Source organism: Callithrix jacchus, chromosome 2 (genome assembly GCF_049354715.1).
Source record: "Callithrix jacchus isolate 240 chromosome 2, calJac240_pri, whole genome shotgun sequence".
Lineage (NCBI taxonomy): Eukaryota > Metazoa > Chordata > Mammalia > Primates > Cebidae > Callithrix > Callithrix jacchus.
The window spans coordinates 106,737,097-106,759,825 of NC_133503.1; the positions used below are offsets into that span (position 1 = coordinate 106,737,097).

Consider the following 22,729-nt stretch of genomic DNA (forward strand, 5'->3'; position numbering starts at 1 on the left):
TGAACAATGGGAATTACAATGGTACCTACCTCAGGGATGCTGTGAGAATTAAGTGTTCCCATCTGTAAATGCTTAGTAAAGCCCTGGCATGTAAATGGTATTCCAATAAATTTTAGCTATTATTTTTATATTTATGATCTTCCATAAACCATTTCTGAGGAAAGGAAACAGCCAATATTTTACCTGCATTAAAGAAAGAGAAAATAACAGGGAGAGAGAAATCTTTTTTAAAAACAAAATTCTCAAAACATTATCCTTTCACATAGTGTTACCAAATGTGGCTCTAACTAGGGTAGTAACTATAGCGTGATCTCCTTAAGATACTTGATTTGATTCCCTTGAAACGTAAAATCAAAAGTGAACAACCTCTGAACGATTCATCAAAACACTCACATCCTGCCTATGGACCGTGAGAGGGTAATATGGACACAATATGAAGAAACCTGATAAAAGGCCAGTAACATCAGCCATCATATCTTCAGCAAGCAGGCTGAGGGTCAACACTGCTTCCAGGCTACCACGAAAACACAACTAGATCCAACAGAGCAAAAATGAGTAAGTACAACTTTGCTCATCCCTCATTCTTACCAATGAAGTGCCATACACTTGGGCATTGAATCCTAATCACTGTGGTTTGGGGCAGTTTTTCTTGAAACAAATGTCTATTTCAACACAAAATCAGCAGCTATATAATCCAGATATTTTCCTAACTGTTCAATTTAGAAACAAACGGTAATTTCCTGTCGTAGAAAGTCAAGCACGTGAGATTACATATGAAAATTCCAATTTTCTGCATTTTGAAGAAACATGCTTGGCCCATGGACTTTGAAAATATTGACACTCATGGTCACTTACATGCACACTAGTTCTGGGCACACAGGGATAATGCATATGTCTCTTAAAATAATGCTGTCTTTTTTTAAAAAAAATGATTATTTTAAGTTACTGTTAATTAAGTGGCTTTTGTACAAATAATATATTTACTTTGTATCCCAAGATGTCATTATATACACTGTTCATTTTTAAAAATTGGCTCACATAAACAAGAGTAAGTTGATGTTATAAAAATAAAATTTACATTCAGATTATTACCAAAGTATAATCAAACATATTTTAACACATTAAATAACTGAAGATTGTTTATTAGTCATTTTTAAATCCATAAATTAAACTTGACTGCTTACTCAACCCTTTGGTTTATTAATAAAGCATTTTCGTGGCACTTACTGGGTAGTAATGGCGAAAATGTCTGCTCTTTCCCTGCCATCACCACTGAAACCTTCAGTAGCACCTGAACTCTTCTCCTTTCACCTGAAAATTTACTTAGTTTCTGGAACCATAAATACAATAATTGGCTCCCAATTTCTGACTCAGACATCTATAGTAGGGTCAGAGATCTTTCTCCCTTGTTCTATCTCATTATCTAAGATTTCTGCCTTGCCTGGGATTCAGCTCCATGTCTGTCCCTAAGATCTACTATGCCATCTGTTCAGGAATGTAGAGCCTTCTCCTCTTCTTTCTCTGCAGTATCCTATCTGACACAATCTGTTCCCAACTAAGATTCAGTTGTTACTCTGCAGGGTATAGATCACATGTTAGCATGCATGTCATGGCTAGGAAAACAAGGCATGTATTCACTAGAGTTTTGTTTAAACTTATGTTAACAAGAATAACTGTTTAAGTTAAATGCTTGTTTATAAACATCTACAATATTAAAAAATATATATATATTTGAATTTCTTCAAATTTGCAAGTTAAGATATAAATTTCAGACAAACTAGCCCAAATTATCATCAATTCTCATAACCTTGAAGACATATGATCTTTATTGAATTCATTTAAGGAGACTGTCAAAATTGTTTACCATGCCTAAAATATCCATGTTTTATTTATTGCCACTCCCCTCCATTAACAGCTATTACCTAGCCCACTGCTTCAAGAGAATACATTATCCATTTGTATGCCTATCAGTGATGAAGCGTTCTACCTCAGCACAGGCATTAACCAATCAGAATAGAGGCTGAACATAACAATGGGACAGAATAAAGATTGCTTTCTTCCTCACATCACAGTCTAACTAGGTGCTCTATGGACATCCTTCTGCACTGTGATGCAGAAAGTTAGGCTCCTTCCTTTTAGCAGCTCCCACCAATCATCTGCATCTAGCCAAGAAATGAAGAAAAGAAATGAACATGGAAAAGGAACACCTGCTCTTAAAGATCTTGGCCTGGAGATGATATACATCACTTCCTCATACATTCCATTGGCAAAAATGAGTCACATGTCCCACCTAAATGCAAGAGGACTGAGACTATAGCCTAGCAATCTACTGAGCTGTACAAACCATTATTTCTGCCATATATAAAAAATATTAAAAGATAAAAAGAACTGCAGAAAAAAAATTGACCAAGAGTAATATACATTTGGAGTACACAGGCAAAGAGGTTGCAAATTTAAATGTCTTATTTGGAATAGGCCTCACTGAAGAGGTGACAAGTGAGGAAAGACTTGAAGAGCGATATAGATAGAGCCATACCATACATGTTACTTGGAGGAATTGCATTTCAGGAAAAGCGAAAAGTCAGTTCAAAGGTCCTGATGTGGGATAGCACCTGGTAGGTTCAAGGAAAAGTGAGAAACCCATTGTGATTGGAGTAAAGTTACAGAGGACGTCTGAGAAGTAAAGGGGCCTAGCAGAGTTGTAAAAGTCATTGTAAGGACTTGGTTCTGAAAAACATAGAAAGCCCTTGCATTTCAAGTTGAAGAATGATCTGCTCTGGGTTACAGTTTAACAAGACCACTCACAATATTGTTTGAGAATACACTGGATAGGGACAGGTATAAAAATGAGAGACCGGTTAGGAAACTATTACAATAATCCCAATGAGGGATATCAATAGGTTAGATCCAGGGAGGAGCAGAGATTTTAAGAAGTGGCAAAACCCTGTATATATTTTGAAGGTCGAGTCAAGGTACATTCTGATAGAATGAATATAACCTAAGAGAATGAAAGTAGGCAAAAATGATCCTAAGATTTTTGGCCTGAGCAAGTAGAAATTTGAAGTTGTCCTTAACTGATACAGGGTATGTGAGTGAAGCAAATTTGTGGGGAGGACAAGAGTAAGAATCATTTTTGGACATGTTAATTTTGAAATACCTATTAGAGATCTGAATAGATTTTTCTTTTCTTTTCTTTTTGAGGCAAAGTCTCACTCTGTTGCCAGGCTGGAGTGCAGTGGCACAATCTCAGATCATTGCAACTTCGCCTCCAGAGTTCAAGTGATTCTCCTGCCTCAGCCTCCTGAGTAGCTAGAACTACAGGTGTGTGCCACCACGCCCAGCTAATTTTTGTATTTTTAGCAGAGACAGGGTTTCACCATGTTGGTCAGGATGGTCTCAATCTCTTGACCTCCTGGTCCACCCACCTCGGCTTCCCAGAGTCCTGAAATTACAGGCGTGAGCCACCATGCTCAGCCTATGAACAGATTTTTCAAATAGTCAGCTGGATATATGGTCCTGAAATCGTGGGAGCGCTCTGAGACAAAGATACAAATTTGGCAGTTGTTGACACTGGATAATATTTAAGCCATGAGGCACAGGAGATCAGCAAAATAGGAAGAATAGAGAGGGGGCTTTCTAAAGTCTGAGATCCAGACCAAGCCAACATTAAGAGGACAGGATAATAAGAAAGATAAACTAAAAAAGTGGAGAGAGAAAAGACACAAAGAAATACAGAAATAAATCCAGGAAAGTGTGGTGTCCTGGGAGCTAAGTGAAGAAAGAGATTTCAGGAAACAGGAATTATCAACTGTGTAAAATGCTGCTAAGTCAAGTAAGATACTGAGAATCGAATTTAGTGCCTGAGGGTCTTTGTTGACCTTGATGAGAGCAACATTGGTGGGATGTGGAATGGCAAAAACCTGAGAAGAGTACATATATGAGAGATACAAGGAGAGGAATTAGAGACTGGAAGTATAGGTAACTCTTTCGTTGACCTTTGCTGTAAAAAGAAGCAGAGAAACCAGGTTGGTGTGGAAATTTTGTTAAGAGATAGGTTTTTTTTGTTTGTTTGTTTGCTTTTTTAAGATAAGGTAATACCAGGTTGTTTCCAATATGTTTTAACAGTAAAATGCTTGAGACTCAAATATAATCACAGACTTACCTTATAACTTTCTTTAGATGCTGGTGATAGTGACACAATTTTCAGTTCTACTCTTGGTCAAAAAAATTATTATTTTGGTTTCCCTTCAATGATTAACATAGAAAAATGCTTATTCAACCCTGCTAAAAATTTATTACTCTAAAAACATATTCTACCAACTAATGCCTTCTCCCAGTTTACCTTAAAGTTAGTACAATTCTCACCTTGGGAAAATGTGAAAGGTGCATTGATCCCTCTGTCCCTGCCTGCCAAAATATGACACACAGGAGCGTCTTTCCCGTTTTAAATTTGAATCATCAAATTGTTTCTCTCCTCCCATTCTTTTGCCTAAAAAACTGTACCTTCCAAAATTAAAAGAAATGCATGTCTTCAGAAGATGAATCTGTATCTACACACATGACATCACTCTCACCATCAGCATCTCTACAGTTGCTTTTTAAAGCAAGATACTTCTCAGAAAAAGCCTAGTGGATCCACACCCTCCACCCTTAAGTACAGTTTATGTGGCAACTTTGCAATGAACTGGTGACAAGTGAATCAAGCAGCATAGAGCTGATGCTGTTAAGAATGAATATTAGTATGTCTGGGGAAAAGGCTAGAGGTCAATGAACATTCAACATTTTTTCCATAGTAAACACATAAAGTTTAACTTTCTGAGTCATCTGTTGGTTCTAGCAAAGCAAAGAAATTAGAGACCGAAAATATATAATGTAAAATTCTAAATACTCCTTTAAATTAACATTAAGAACCTAAAATAACTGTTTGGTAAGAAATGGCATGTAGGTGCTATTCAGACATATTTTTGACTATTTAAATAAGTGGTTACCAAACAAAACTAATTGAAATAGAACAAGAAGTAATTCAGTGCCTTTAACTGAACCAACATTTCCTCAGAGTCTATAATGTGCCAGGCTCTGTGCTAGGAGTACAAACATTGTTTTAAAAAAGACATTTTCTTAACCTTTGAACAGTTCACATTTTCATGAGAGAGACAGAAAGTTAAACAAAGAAGACATAATGTGGCATAAAATCTTAGAGATAAGTACAAAAAGGTATGAAAGCATAGAGAGTCATCTATTCTACTGGTAAGGAGGGAAGAATTAAAGAGAAGAGTTAATATTTGAAGGACAAAAATGTCTTTCTAGAGGTGAGAAAGGGTTGGAGGTCAGAAAGAGAGGTCAAAACAATTTAAGACAGGAGTAATGGTAAGAACAAAGCTAAGTGACTACAACATGATGTTATCAAGAGTGAAACGTGCAGCTATCAGAATTCCAGTAGTCCTCCTTCTCCAAAACAAGGCAGCCAGAGCAAACAATGAACTTAACTTCCCAGGGGCTGTCTCTGAAGAGAGCACCTGGGAGGGAGTCCATCACTAACATGACATGCGGCAGACGCAGTGGTGGTAAAGGAAGAATACCACCTTATGAGGAGACCGCTTGCTGGAAGAAATAAACAGGAAAGTTATCATCCTTGATTCCTCTCTTTTCCTCACTGCCACCTTCCCCACCATTATCTCAATCATTAGCCAGTCTTAAGATTTCCTCTCCAAAATATATCATAATTCTGCCACTTCTCACTATCTTCTCTGACACTCCACAAACCCAAGCCATCATCACTTCTCTCCCGGATTACTACAATAGCTGTCTCTCTGACAATTTTATGTCCCCAAAATCTACAGTGATCATTTTAAATCATGAATCAGATTATATGTTCTCTTAAGTCTCCACTGGAGTCCTATTGCAATCAAAACAAAAACCAATGACTTATTTATGTCTGTAAGGCCATGTACGATCTAGCTCCTGCCTATGCCACCACCCTCATCTATTTATTTATTTTGCATGGAATTCTCCTCCCCATGACCTTTGTATAGTCAACTCTCTCTCTCTGTACAGTTTTCAGCCAAAGTGTCACCCCATCAAGACCTTTTCTAATCATACTATCTAACGTGCCCCCCCTTCCACTCTCTATTACCCTGTTATATTTTCTATATAGTACTTATCACTATTTGAAATGATCTTGTTTATTTATTGTGTTTACTTGTTTAGTATCTCTTTTCTCTCACTATGCTAGTAAACTTAAAATATTTAAGAAATTTTTCCATCGTGGTTACTTCTGTTTCCCCAGCACCTGGAATAGTGTATACAACTGATTAACCACTCAATGAATAACCATTAGATGTCTGAGAAAGTTTCAGTAGAGGGATAAAGGTGCTCAGAGAATTTTTAGAAGTTTGCTCTGTGATGCATTATATAAAATTTCTGTGTATCCTTCTAAGAAACCTAATACAAAGGTCTATGTTTTTCGAAGCATTCAGAGACAGATCGAAGTCCTGTGGCAGCTGACCATGCAGTCCTGGTCTTCAAAGAAAACAGGCCCCATTTTATACAGAATGTAAGTGCAAGTCCTAGTTGGAGATGCCCCCTCCACAAATAGTATAGTTCCTATGTAATAAAAATATGTATGTGCCCATTTGTCTTTATGAAACAATATATTTAGTGGTAATAGTCAAAGGCAAAAGGATTTACACAGGAGCTATAACCGGTAGAGGTTCTGATGAGAATTTTCCAGAACTAGAAAATAAGGAAAATTAAATTTTGTCATAAAAATATTGATGGTGAATAATGAAACTGTAAAATGAGGATTTTGGAGGTAGAAGTGGCATTATGATTCTGTCCAACACATTCCATGGAAGAGAGATCTCACATCTAGAAAACATAAACAGTCACCAGACAGAAATCCCACACTGTGCAAGTTCCTGAGGTTCTACCACGAGCTGAAAAAAAGTCTCCAATTTCTTCATCTCATTCCATGTTTCTCATGTAAGCTTCTAATTATAATTCAGTATCGCTGGTCCCATAATGCTAGGAAGAGAGTTGACCTAGATCAAGCCAACATGTTGCAATCACCAGAAAGGGTGGGATTGTCTGTGGGCCTTGGTGATAGTGCATCACAGCCCAACTTCTTCATCAGACCAACCGGCCTCTTTCACTTCCCTTCCACAGGTGCAGTCCCAAGAGCACTTCCTAATATACTCTCTATGTTATGAGCCCATTCTCCAGTTCACAGTTTACATTCCTGGGAATTCAATCGCAGGATCCAGGTGGTCAGATGAGACTGTCAGCAATCTGTCTCTATCTCTCAGCTCTGCCTTAAAGTCATAACTAGTAAGGCTCTCCTTTGTGATAGAAAGGATATTAGAACATTTTATCAAAATTCTTTTTTTCCAAAGGCAAATTCATGAACATAAATTTGTCTACTGTCAACTCTTTTCAGAAATTTTGGTTAACAATGGCTAGATGTAAAGTAGACTGATATGCCATTTGAGGAATTGACAAAATAGAATTAAACATGTCAAAAATTAGAGAAAATATATCATAAAAATCATCCACAAGAAATGAATGCTTATTCTAATTTCTCACAATAAATAATTGGGTATATGAACTTGGAAATAACTCACTAAGAGGTTTGATGTAAAAAGGTAAAATTATTCAAAGCAGTGTTTAGGAAATTAGAATGTCCAGAAGCAATTACAATTATTACTATAATGTACTATATGATTACTATGTCAGATTTGACATGTGACACAAAAAATACAAAAATTTGAAGGATCAAAATTGGCTAAAAATCCTTAAAATAAGAAGATATGTCAAAAGCATAAAATTAACTAGAAAGTGAGAGGAAAAGTCACCCCAAATATTACATTTTGCTATGACATTTTAGAAATAAACTAAGGTTCAAATGTCACATGGAAAATTAGCAGAGGGATCTTAAGAATGCTAAATGTTGATGATAATAAAAAGACATAAAAAATATGTGAAGTAAACAGATATTGGAAAAAATTCACATGAAATGCTATTGATTACTTGTGATGAATTATTGCTTTCTAAATGTCAAATATATATATATTTAAGAAAAATAAGTCACCCTATAATCTTTAGAATTCATCAACTAGAACATTATTTGAACTGCTTATATGAAGAAAAATTAAACTAGTAATCTTCATAAGCTTTTAAAAGCATTTCACCCAGTATAAATTGTGGCAAGTTGTTAAAATAAATACGATTTTGGTAAATTGGTATGTTTTCCATACTACAAATTTTTATTAGAAAAATTTAATTTCAGATAATTAGTTTTTGGAGAATGGATTTTCATGAGTTGGCCTGCCTCAAGCAACATAGCCACTGGCAGCCACAGTCTTTTTTATTATTTTTTAAATTTTTTTTTAAATAATCTTATACCCTACTAAGCAGAACAACTCCAACTACAATGCTTACTTCCTTCCCAAGAGCTCCAACAAAAGTCCTGGCATTCGCATTAATCAGGACAGCTTGGATCATGAGTCCATAGTAAATGTTCACCAGTAAATGTGGCCAGAGAAATGGAATATGATGATCACTCAAGCTTGATCCTCATGATGCCCTCTGGACCTAGGAGAGCAGTCGGGCCCATGTGAATCACATGGACTACAAATGGGAGAAGGAAAACTCTTAGAAGGAAAACGTGGGTCTATTACCAGAAAAGAACAATAGATGTCTGTTGCATCTTTCAGTTTGACAATTGGAATTGACTTTTGTCTTGTCTAATAGCATTTCTCAAACCATTGCTAAAGAAGCCAAATTTCATTATGGCTTTCAAAAGAAGATCTCTTATTATATCTGTATTATTTCAATCCAGTTGAACTCAGAGAGAGGGGAAAAGGAATTTATTTTTTCCAAACCAAAATTCCTTTGTTCATTTTTTTTTGAGACAGAGTCTTACTCTGTCACTCAGGCTGGAGTGCAATGGTGCAGTCTTAGCTCACTGCAACCTCTGCCTCCAGGGTTCAGGCGATTCTCCTGCCTCAGCCTCCTGAGTAGCTTCCATTACAGGTGCGTGATATCATACTCAGCTTATTTTTGTATTTTTAGTTGAGACAGGGTTTCACCATATTGGCCAGGCTGGTCTTGAACTCCTGACCTCATGTGATTCACCTGCCTTGGCTTCCAAAAGTGCTGGGAGTACAGGTGTGAGCTGTGGTGCCCGGCCAATTTGTACTTTATACCATGCTTTTAAGAGTAATCTTATCCTTTTTTTTTTCTAATTTTCAGAGGTTGTAAAAATATTAATCTCTCTGCTTTTTTGCTTAGATTCCAACATTTAAATTACTATTCTATACCTCTGATTGACAAAGAAAAGAATGTCCCCAGCAAACACAATTTGATATGTTAGTTATTACAAACTTTCATGGAAAATTACTATGAAGAATTTTTCACTGATTTGTAGTTGTTTTAACTTTTAAAACATGAAATGTTATTATATTTTACCATGCTTAATCTCCAAATCAATTACCTCTTCCTTAGAACACTGAGAGTTGATATATTTGTAATAAAGCAAAATAAAATTACAAGAGTCAAAACTGAAACTTCAGATGATACTGAAAATATTCTCACATTCTTTCCCTCAATAATCATTCCACAAATATACGTTCAAAACCTGCTATGAGCCAAGAACTGTTCCAGGTTCTAGGAACAGACTAAAACAAACATCCTACCCTCATGTACCTTATATTTAGCAAAGGAAACAGACAGCAAACAAATAAATACATAGGTCAAGCATTATGAAGAAGAATCATTCAGGACAAAGCAATTGAGAGTGGCTACTGCAGATAGAGTGCTATCTGCAAAAAGAGGGCTACTGTAGATAGAGTGGTGAGAGTTTCAAGGGACTCAGTTTTCTCTCAATTGAGAAAAAAGGTGAGAAAAATGCAAATAGGAAACCAGATACTACTTTTATTTTATCTTGATTTTGGAAAATGTGTCTGATATCTGTGAGCAAGTGAACTTCCTAATATTAAAGCCCCAAAATTAGGTAGGCTCACCAACACAGTTATTGTCAGTGCTGGAAAACTGAAAACTCTCCACAGGGTCAGAGCCCTCTCATAGCAGCACAGCACAGAGCTGAGGGGACCTCATACTTCCTGCAAGCAGCCAGATCCCAAGGATGAGGAGGGAGAGGCTCCAATTCCTCCTTTCAAATGCCCAAGTAAGTAAAGTCAAAACTCCCCCATTCGGTTCAGAGTGAATGAGAGGCCAGAGGCAGGATAGGTTGTTATTTAAGTCACTCGGCATCCAAGGAAACAGGAGGAAGGGGATAAGAAAGATTACTCCTGAACCTGTGAGTTTTTTTCCTAGCCACATTCTGCTGCCAGGTGCAGGGACAGGGGCAAAGTAGGTAGGCAGAGAGTTGGTTGGATACACAGCCTGATGAATATTACAGAAGGAAGGAGAGGGTTCAGGAGGGGGGAGAGAGGTGTTGAAAGTATCTTCCAGTGAGTAATTGTGGTAAAGGACCATAGAATACAAATTGGATAAGAAGAAAAGTAAGTCCATTAAGACAACAATAGATGACGAATAAGTGGTACAGTAAATGGATTAGATCGAAATGTAATCGAATAATTGCTGAAGACAGGGAATCTGTAAGTGACCTAGAAATATAAGAGAGTTCATCTAGTTGAAAAATAATGGCCAACAAAAGATGTCCACATCTGAATCCCCCAAACCTGTAAATATGTTACCTTACACAGCAAAACAGAATTTGCAGATGTGACTAAGAGTCTTGAAAATGGAAGATTTTCCTAAATTACCTGAATGAGCCCAATATAATCAAAATGGTCCTTATAACATGGGAATCAGAAAGAGACAAGGAGATAGACAAGGAAGATGTGATGAAAGAAACAGAGGGTCAGAGAGAGTTGAAGACGCTATGCTGCTGGCTTTGAAGAAGGAGGACACAGTTGCAGGGCAAGGAAAGCAGGTGGCCTCTAGAAGCTGAAAAAGGCAATAAAATACATTCTTTCTAGAGCCTCTAGAAGGGAGGCAGCTGTGCTTACACTTTGATTTTAGCCTGTGATACCTATTTTGGATCTCTTACCCCCAAATCATAAGATTAAAACACAGAGAGTAAATGATGATGTCCACTATGGATTTTGGTTAATAATAAGGTACTTATACTGGCTCATTGGTGATAAAAATGTAGGAACAGATTAGTAATAATGGAAACTGTGGGAGGTTGGAGAGATATATAAGAACTGTCTGTACTTTCTTCTCAATTGTTCCATAAACCTAACTGCTTTAAAAATAAGTCTATTAATTAAAAAATAGATAATGCTGGCCACTATAAATAAAACAAACAATGAATTAGAGCGAGACAGAGTGGAAGTAGGGTTCCCATTAGGAGACAACCAGGATGGGTCCATGGCAACAAGGGATTCATTAAAATACCTAGAAGGCTCAATAATATATTTTATAAAAGAAAGTTTAAAAGTAACATTTTTACATTTTAGAATCATTTTACATTCCCATCCCCTATCCCTAAGCCAGAATTGCATTATTTTAGAACATAAACTTAAATCTATAAAACTTAAGCTCAAGGTTATGCATGCAGAACAATATTTTGAAACTTCAAGGAACAGTCATTTTAAATAGCTGAAATATTTAAAATTTTGAAATATAGCTTTTTCAAAGGAAGCCCAATATTAATAGATGCTGTTTATATGCTTAGATGTTCTTCTTCTTGCCCCCCAAAAAAGCTAGCAGTGATTCCTAAACAAAAATGCATGCAGGCAAATCAAGTTTTATTCTACAATTTTCATCAGTGTAATCTAAAAACTAGTAGCAAGAATGCCTCAAAGTCTAAATTCATAACATATAACATGAGGAGGGAATAAAGTAACCATAATCCACATAATTTTGGACTTTATAGTAGGTAGTCAACACCTTAAATTTCATCTGGAATCAGAACAGAATACTGATGTAATATCCAATGGAAACATTATCACAGCTTGATTAGGTGATAATATGATGCATTTCTCATATTGGTTTCATTAAAATAGCATCATATCCACAAAACTCTTGAATAGACCTTCTCCAGAGAAATTATTCCAAAATTATTGTATTATTCAAATATAACTCCTGCTTTGGTTGCTTTTTATATCTTGTTTTCTTCAAATTTCCAAACTAGTATGTGTGGCCAGGGAAACAGGTTATCCCTGAGATCTAACAGAATGGTGTATTAAGGTTAGGTTGAGGTTCCATCTATTTTCCATATTTCTTCTTGGGAAAATATTCCCCTCACCCATCGTCCATTCACCCTACCCCTGGGGCATCAACTTCGAAGGCAGGACTAAGATGAACATTCCAGATTTGAGGCCTGCCTAGCCTCAGCCTCATTCACTTTAAGTCGGCTCCTCCACCTTCCTTTTCTCCTCCTCCTCTTCTTTAATTGCCTCCTTTCTGTGACAGAGCCTTAGAGAGTTGTGTATTTGAGTGCCATGATTTGTCATGACTCAAGCTTGCAGTCACTGACAAGAGTCTGGGAGAAAATGAGTTGGGAGAAATAGATGTGACCAGAGGAAAGTCAGAAAGCAAGCTATGAATTATGAAAAAAAATGCTGAAGAGGAAGATATTCAGGGGTTTCCTCAACCTCTCATTTTCCCAAAATTATATATGTTGCCTGACAGCTGTTCTTGATTTTCTTTCATTTAACATTCACAGGATCACGATTATTTCAAGCAGAACACAAGGGGAAAGTTAAGGCTGTAAGAGGTCATTCATCTTCCCCATAAGGGAATAGAAGAAATGTGCAGTTGCCCCCTCATTCTCAGAGTGACTCATCATAAATGATGACTTTTATGTCAAACTAGAATTTTCTTCATTCTTTCTTGTATAAATGTATGAGGGTTATTCCACACTTAGATGGGTCACCAAGGTAGCTTATAGATTTTTCCTTCCCTTGAGACATTTAAAGAAGATAAATATCAATCTGTCTTTGAAGGATGGCAGAGAGTCCTTAGGACAGGTTGAGGAATGAATTAAATAACCTTTGGCTGTCCCCACTGACTTATGAGAGAGAAAAAAACAGGCATACTCACAGTATAACACAACTCCTTCTAAACACTACCTTTTTTTTCCAATGTGGAACTGTCTGCCCTCCCTGGCATTAAAAGTCAAAATAGTATCAAATATGTGCAATCGAAGTACAAAATTAATTGACTACTATGGTGAGTATCAATGTAGCATAATGAGCCACAGAAGGCTCATATCAACACTAAATTAGAAAATACAACTGCCTTTCATAACTCAGTCATACCCAATTCTGTAGCATCCAGAAATTACTGGAGTGACTGGAATATTTGTTAAAGGTACTAAGAGATCTTACATCTTCTGAGTAGCAGTAGAATCTAAAGGAACAATAAGTTCAGCTTCCTAAACCTCTAAGTACTAAGTACTAATCGATCTTAAAATACACCAGGTTGACCAATGCCTGGCATAAGGTAACTCAATACTGAAAAAATTATTGACAGCTAAATTATTTGTTCTTCTGGACTTTTTGAGATGACTAGTTACTGCTCCTTATCCTCTCTTAATTCAGCTCCTCCATAAGGAGGATAGTCATCAAAATAAATAAAATAAGGATGATAATTTTTAGGTGCTTCCTGTGGTTCTAAGGTCCCAATGGTGTGAAAATGAGGAATGCTGGGAGCTTTGGGGCATCTCTTAGTAGATGACAACCCACAACAACAAGATAAAATGTTTTCATTGACTTAACATCTGTGAAATTTCACTTCGAAAGTTTTTATTTTTTAAAAGCTGATATAAAATAATCACAGAGATTATGTCTAAAGCAGTTCTTTGAGATATACCCTTAAAATTAAATATTCAGTATTCATTATTTTATTTCCTCTCGCTTATAAATAACAGTAGATGCAGTTTCCAATTTCTTCTAAATATCGCAAAACAAACAAAAAATATTTTTTAAAAATGTAATCTCATCTTTCTGTCCAACTAAGACTATGCAAGGAAAACTTATGAAAACAAATGCTATATCAGAATCAAGCTGCATGCATGCTCTTCCTGTCAAATAATCTATGAATATTTACAGTTAATGTTGGATTCGTTGTTGTTTAGGTTTGGTGGGTTTGTATCTCAAAATTTTCAAAAAACCAAAGAACCTATTAAGGTCAATCAATACCTATGTGCCACAAAATGATTTCATCTGACATAGAAAATAATCTTAATGGCCACATTAAAAAATAAATAGAAATTTTGCATTATGTATTGAATTAGAAGATACTTACAGCAATTTTGTCTTTTTTTCCCAAACATTCCCAAAGCCTCTTTTTTTCAAGAATTGATTCTTTCTCCCCAATCAAAAGTTTGTCTTTACAGATGAAGAGTAAAACTTATAATCTAAATTTCTCTAAAATGATAATTTATGATCTAAAAAAAATGAAATCCTGGATTCGGTTTTTCAATTGTAGCAACTCTAATGGCATCCCCCCTTTTAACATCACTTTACTGATTTGATCTTATTTAAGCTTTTCAAGAACCAACATAGTGACAACTTGCTCATTCAGAAGAACTCAAGTAAGAAAAGTAGGATTATACTCAGATGAGCATACACTTATCTCATGTTCGACGAAATGCTCTGGAAGCTTTGAATGTTTTCTGAAATGTTAAGCATTTCATGGTCACAAAGATATACTTCTCTCGGTTATTTCTCGTTCTAGGAATAGTCTGTTCATTTCTGCAATACCTTTGCACCCTCTAATGGTCAATTTAGGATTTTCACTATTGGGAGCAAATTTGTTCAAGGCTATGCAAAGGTTTCATCTTATACATTTGAATTGTTATTAGAATAATGACATTTACACACTTTACACCCTTAAATCTGTTATTTTATGATCCCAAATACTAATCAAAGCTCACACCTCTTTATGTTGTTTTAAAAAAAAACAAAACTACATAGAGTTGGAGTTACTAGGGTAATAATTAGGAAACACTTCATACTTTCCAATTATATCTGACATATTAACAAGCTAATAAGAATTTAAGATTTTTGCCTCCTAGGTACTAAACAATTCAATAGTAAGGCTATCATTTGGTATCACAGTTATTTCATAATACTGCCATGGTGAAGTCAAAAATCTGTTTGGGCCTATTTATATACACAAGGCATAAAAATGAGTTCTAACCCAGTATAATATCCTACAAAGAACCTCAGAAATGAGTTTCTGTTTTATTAAGAAGTAGCAATAACAAGATTAAACACACACACACATGTATATAGATACAGAAACTATAGCTTAACTGACTCATATATTGTCTAAGGAATATTAAACACCTTTAATCCAGAGATCTTGAAAAAAAAAAAATCTAATGATCTTTGACATCCATAATAAAAAGAAATATTGCTTATTTCTTTCCTGATGTCAAATCTCCTTCTTTCTATTACACTTTCATGGTTAGAAAACATTTAGGAAAAATGTGAAAAGTTTTAATGGCAAGCTTGATGTCTGATTTCATGCTTCCGACAGTGATAAGGAAACCTGCTTTGTGGTTAAAAGAAACAACCGATAAAATCATACAGATGTGGGAGGAGCCAGTATCAGTGCTTATGGGGAGAACAGTTGCATTTCTATGTAATTATTTCTTTCCAGGGTGATGCTACACATTTTAAAATATTTTTTCTTGAAGAAAAGTGTAACTTGAGCCCTCTAAGAGTTTGAAGTTCCTAATATATGTTATATCCATATTTTTTATCAGAAAAGTATTTCAGAACTTATACATATACCCATAAATCAACAACTTTTGTTTCAAAATAAAACTACTGATATTAAGGCCAGAAAAAAGCACTAACCAACAGTGCAATAAATCCCATATAACTGGATAACATTATAGGAGACATTATCCATTGAGGAGATGGAAAATACAATATCCCCAAGCTGAAATAAGATATTATGTAGGATGACACTCCAAGTATTTAAAGTTTCTATCGATTTCCAAATTACGATTAAATTTGAATTTAAAATTTTGAGTTTCCACTTAAAAATATAATTATCTCCAATAGCTGACAATATAGGACTTACCAACAGCTGCAAACCTTGCAAGGTATCCATTTATAGGGGTTGCTTATTTGTAATTCAATCAGTTGTCATATGTAATGACAGCAAATATATACTTGAGAACATGACAGTTATTGACAGCTCCAAAAATATTGTCTACAATTATATTTTTTAAAATCTAAACTCCAAAAAGTCATCTCTCTAATGCAGCCATGTACATTGTCTGAAATCCCATTTATAATTTTATAAACCCTGAAAATTGTGATATGAAGTTGCCAAGTCAGTACTACCTGTACTTCATCCTGTATGCATTCTTTTACACTAATTATTGACAACTGAAATCTGTGTTAGTATGAGTATATTTAAAATATAAAACAATATTTTTGTTAATGAGAATTGCAAATAACTCCTGGCAATCTGTATCCTGTCCACAAAAGTCTAGTGGAATCAAACTTAGAGAATTACTAATTTTCAATAATTTGGAGTTTCAAAGCATTCAAATGTATATTCAAAGACATAAAAGTATCAAATCCACTAGCACTAACAACCATTTAGGAAACCAGTCATGAGGGTTGTTAGAAAGCAGAATAACGCAGGAGTCCTAAGCTACTGAGCATAAAATTCTGGGTCCTTCAAAATCAGCCATGCAACACTACTTTTAACTTCTTCAGCATTATACTTTTCACATCTCAATGATGACGCATTTAGCTCCCATTATCAGAAATAATTCCCTCCTTACCATAGTACATCATTATATTGGGATTTATCATGATAATGTAAACTGTTTGAATGGCTTTCTCTCCCAATAGACCACCCATATGAATTTCTTGAAGAGCTGAGTTTATTCATTTTTTTATCTCTAGCACTTGACAACTGGTGTTGCTTTTAGAACCAAAAGATCATGATGAAGATTCAGATTTTAATCCTAGATTCAATAACTTGACTTTCTAGTTTCTTATATGTAGATGTGGAATAAAACAACCTGCAGGGTTGTTGTGATATTGGAAGATATTTATTTACGAAGTGACTAACCCAGTGTCTGCCACATATAAGGCACTATTACATGTGCTCAATAAATGTTAGTTGAATTGATTTTTTACAACAGTTCTTTCCATTTATATATTAGCTCAAAATCTTTTCAGAATTTTCAGAATTCAAATCATCATCTTGATCTTGTTCACTCACTTTCATATACCGTAATTTAAACATTGCCATCTCTATAAGAATAAAAAATGTAACTGTGTATTCAGGCAGTTAGGCATTTGAGGGAAGCATGTTCAATGCTTCCCAGGATTAAAATAGTTTAAAATGTCCTCAGAAAGGAGAACTAAAGTTCAGGGCATTCAGCCTTATTTTCTCTTCCATTTCTCACTAAAAGGGAAAAATGCTTCAATATTTATAAGACTTAGAATAATGGATGTGCATAATTTCCCCTTAACTTACATTTCTGCTTTTTAAAACCAGTTTAAACTCAGTGAAAGGCCAAGAACATAGACTTAATTATGCAGAAAAAGGATGCTTTAACTGCAGTGCACATACAATAGACAAAATCCAAAGAAAGCAGTCCTGCCTCAGACATTACAAATCAATTCATTATATTGATTTGGAATGAGTTGTGCTGTAATTTAAAACACAGATTACCACAGGCCAAACTAAAGTTCTATTTCTAAGGCACTTTCGCTTGGCTACACACATGACCCGAGAATTTTCAAAAACACTGATTTGCCTAATCTTATAAAAAAGCTATTGTATATAAATAATAGGTTTTAATGGAGTAATAATTAAAATGTAATCAAAAGTAACTTTCAATAGTATGCCAAAAATTGTGTGTTTGAGTTAATAACTTCAATAAATCATTGATATCTTATTGAGAACGGGCAATGTGCTTCTATTTCAAAATGATTTATTCCACATGTAATGCATAGAATGTTTCCATCTCATTTCCTTGAAGAAAATGTTAAGATTTCATTCTGTCTTGTTTGTTTTTCATGGAAAGGTTGCTCCTTGGGAATCTGTAATCACGTCTAAGAGTTCTATTGTCCTCCTCACAACTTTTGGTGACTTACTGTTTTATCTTAATGTAACTTAAACATTTTATCATTTTTTTCACTTGTCAGTCTTAAAAGGTAGGAATAATAATAGTTGCCACTATATATGGTATTTCTCAAAAGCACTGAAACTATAGTTCAGAAAGACTCATTGAATTTTTTTTTTTTTTTTGAGACGGAGTTTCGCTCTTGTTACCCAGGAGGGAGTGCAATGGCGCGACATCGGCTCACTGCAACCTCCGCCTCCTGGGTTCAGGCAATTCTCCTGCCTCAGCCTCCCGAGTAGCTGGAATTACAGGCACACGCCACCATGCCCAGCTAATTTTTTGTATTTTTAGTAGAGACGGGGTTTCACCACGCTGACCAGGATGGTCTCGATTTCTTGACCTTGTGATCCACCCGCCTCGGCCTCCCAAAGTGCTGGGATTACAGGCTTGAGCCACCGTGCCCGGCCGACTCATTGAATTTTAATTACCCATCTAACAAATGGGCATATGAGGCTAACCAGTTAATTAAAGAAATGGCTAAAATGCATGCTTCTTTGTGAGGACAGAATATTTATCAGCAATTTTCTTCATATTAAAATACAGAACCTACTGAATACAGTCGTTCTAATAAGAGTATAATAAAACAATAATTTGCAACTGAGTTCTTCCTCAGACAGCCTGAGAATCAAGATAGAATGCAACAAGATCCTTCTATACCAATAAGTATCTTCTTCACTGAAATCTCTCCTGGGCCTCAGTTCCATTGAAGCAATGATCTCATTAAATTATATGAACTTTCAATTCTATGCTAATTTTAAATGTTCTGAGTTCTTAATAAGTTAAATCATCAATTAGTAACAGAAATCAACTAATCTGCTATTCTGATATCTAGATGATACATGAACCTATAAATATACAATATTAAAAATTAAACATAAGTTATTTAAACATGTGTATAGAACTATTAAAATCCAAGAACATGAAACAGTTGTTGATATGACTTCCTAAAAAGTCTTTATTGTTTCTGGTAAAATGACACAAAAGTTGTGAAAACCAAATACCTCAACGATAACAAAAATGTATTGCTTGTCAGGTTCCTTTTCTTTAAAATGTAAGAGGCAAATTGAAAGAAAATTATGGTCTTTGAAACAAATTATAACGAAAGAGGATTTTAAAATTATTTCCATAAATGTCAAGAGCAATTTAAGCTTGTTACCCTGGTGAATCAGAGTAGTTTTGCTTGATAAGAGCTTTCTTAAAGTTTGCCACAAAATTTCAAAATACATAACTACCTTTTCATCAATAAAAATAAATGTTGCTGTGACATTTTTCCAGCAAATTTTAACAGGATTCAAACTACCTAATCTTTCTAATTTTAAGTATTCACATTTTTTTTTCTGGTTATGGAATTAGCCGGAAACAAAGATAAAACAAACCTGTTTTTCTGTTATTTGATCCCACAATGATAACAAAATTCAGTCCCTAAACTAGTATTTCTAAATACACTTATCCATAATTTTCAACTGATTTAAAAAATAATTCTCGAAATAAAATTAATTAGAGAAAAGCACAGGTCTTCATTTAAGGACTCCTTACTAATTGTATTGCTCCTGTGGTATTGAAAGACATTCCTTTCCAAGCTGTTTATGTACCAAAAGCACAATGTTTGCTAGCACTGCCACCTGCTGTTGTCTCTAAATCATTTTCTAGCATGTATAAATAGAAATAAAAAGAAATGGAATAACTCGGGCATAGTGGTCAAGAAAGCAAGCATCAACACAAAATTTAAAGACATTGTGTGTGCAAACCAATGACAACACGTAAAGTGATACCTATGCTGTAATAAATCTCTTGCCATAACAGAGGGGTTTAATAGGTGACTGAAAAGGCCTCTGAACCATTTTGGTTATTCACATTAGACTGAGTTATATTTTTTATAGGAGCATGTTCGATGTGACAAAAAAAAGCAGAGGATGCAGTACAAAATAAAGTGAAGGCAATAAAGTTCTTCCAGAGGGAATCAATCGATCTTTTTTTAATTGAGTAAAACATGTACAATGTATGTAGGAAGATATAAGCAAATGTGGCAAAAATTAGTGAATCCAGTTGAAGGATATATGGGAAATCACTATTTTAGCCTCTCTACCTTTCTTAGGTTTACAAACTTGCTAAATCAAAAGATGGAGATAAAAGTATAAGTACTGATATATTGAATCTGCTTTGCCAATGCAGCTAAACTTAATGGAATTTAAAAGAATATTGAAATTATATTAGACAAACAATGCACATTTTAATGTCTGAGAAAAATTGAAATATCTTTTTAAAAGAATGTTGAGGATTTCTTTCTTTTTCTCCCTTATTCTAGAGAAGCACTAGCCGTGGGTCTTACAGGAGATGGCTACTTGTGTAGTTGGAGCCTTGACCTAACACTGCCTCTGGGGTAAGAAAAGAACAAAGTGTATATAAGAACATGAGTATATCCAATAGCTTCAGAACTACCCTGTTCATTAACTTTAAAGCTTTTTCAGTATGCTTATCAGAATTCCCCAAACACCATAACTGAAAACTTCTTTAAAACATATTCATTAAAATTATTATTTAAAAAAAGAAATCTGAAGTTCCCAATTTTAGTAAGAAATTAAATCTTTAAATAATAGACAGCTTTTGGATTGTCTGTCCAATCTTCTTCCTACAAATTTCTCCTCTCACCTCCCCTAATCCACAGAGATTTAAATTACTGGTGGGCCATTTACAGCCTACCAGTTGGTGCTACTCTCTTTTGGGAATTCAGAATTGGGATTCAGAAAAGATACTTGAGTCTTTGATGTTTTCTCAGGTTGAGACAGGTAGACTAAGGGGCTATGATGTTGCCGCTGAGTACAAAATGAATAAAAAAGCAGGGAGAAATGCCCATATGCAAAGAGAAAAGAAGAAAACACACATATAGAAATAAGGAAAGAAGACAATACAGAGAGGGAATAATGCCTGACAACTTTCTAGTTCCACATGAACACAGCAGTACTTTTACCCATACTTTCTACGACACTCCCCTGTATCCAACTGATACACTAGTTGGTTGTGGGATGTTATTTCTTGAAGCCTAAGTCTTGACTCCAATAACTTGCTGATATTTTTTTTTAATGCAGGGAAATTTTGATATAAAAAAATTAGAATGCCAGCCAACAATAAAAAAGCTGAAAAATGTAGATATTGTCCATGAGATACAATTTTTATAAGTGTGTGCGTGCGCGCGTGCACACACACAAACTGCAATATTTCTCTTAAGCAGAGTCCATGCTTAGGGATTATAATGATGTTTGTAGTAGATGGTAATATTAGTTCAAAATACTCACTGCTTCTCATGACTTGCTTTGGCCAGTCCAAAATAAGCCCAAGTGACTTGTGGCACTGCCAAGCAGGAACTTTAATGCCATCTTGCAGTTCCACCATGGTATTCCTTTCCCTTTGACCATACAAGAAAGAACAATAATGCAAGGTTGTGTTACAATAATGTGAGACTATGTTACATGTCAACCTGCAATAGACAGGTAACATGAACAAGAAATCAACTTAATATTGTTGTCACTGAAATTTAGAGGCGGATTGTCACTGCAGTATAACCTGGCAAAAACTGGTACATGTATAAAATATTCTAATTAATCAGATACTAATGGGCAAGAATGTAAATATTTCATTACAAAGTCCATTTATTATTGCTAATAAGCTTATATTTTAAATAAGCTCTTTTAGATTTCAAGTTATCATGCTGTTAATGATTTTAGGGGTCTTTACACAAATTACTTACTAAACGATAGATTAATCACTTCATTCACTTTTTTAAGAATTGCTAATACATTTATCATAAATACATATTTCATCGTAAAATATATTTCAAAAAATTCTCATTTTAGTATATAGACTATATATACTAATTTTGGTATGTAGACTATACTAAAAACTGAATGTTATAAAAACATATCAATTGAGAAAAAGGTCTTGAAAAATTTTATATGCTTTTTGTTTATTATGAAAACAACCTGATACCAAGGATTCTGAATCTTTCAAATAGTATAAACCAAAGCAATTGTAAATACTTGTCCTACTTTCTTAGTTAATTAATAACACCAGTGACTTTAAGCACTTACACGTTCTAGATATTAACTCTACTTTTGTATAAGTACCTTTTTCTTAAGACAATGTCAACTTTAATAGAGTTTGGGTAACTATAAATAGCTATAAAATAAATATAAATTAGACATGAGGCCAGTTCTATGCCTCCTGCCACCATGGTTAACTGTGTGACCTTGGGTAAGGCATTTTACTTCTCTAAGCCAGTGAGCCTTCATCAGAAAAATGAAGATAGTGATCTATACCTACTGCATAAGGAACCAAATAACACAATGTACACTGTAATATCTTAAATGTATTACAATTATTATTACTTATATGTGTATTAACACTACAAGATACCTTGACATGATCAGAATTTATATACCAATGGTCAAACTCCAATGCTATATGATGTATTGCTATAACTCCTTATCTAAAAGAAGGGCCCCATGGTCACAACAGAAGCAGCAGTGATGGCTGCATACAGTTTCTACCAACTTTAGTAGGTAGTTTAAACTGTCGAAGTGCCAGGTCATTTTG

At 34.9% G+C, this 22,729-nt stretch overlaps 1 long non-coding RNA gene across 1 annotated transcript in view; it reads right to left on the reverse strand.

Annotated features, from left to right (window-relative positions):
• Positions 1 to 21,546, reverse strand: part of LOC118151446 (uncharacterized) — a 41,421-nt gene extending 19,875 nt beyond the window's left edge. Inside the window, exons 1-2 of the long non-coding RNA XR_004739769.3 lie at positions 21,433 to 21,546; positions 30 to 183 (exon numbers count right to left, since the gene is read on the reverse strand). This is a non-coding gene — a long non-coding RNA (uncharacterized LOC118151446). The remainder of the gene's footprint in view (positions 1 to 29; positions 184 to 21,432) is intronic.
• Positions 21,547 to 22,729: the final 1,183 nt, after the last annotated feature.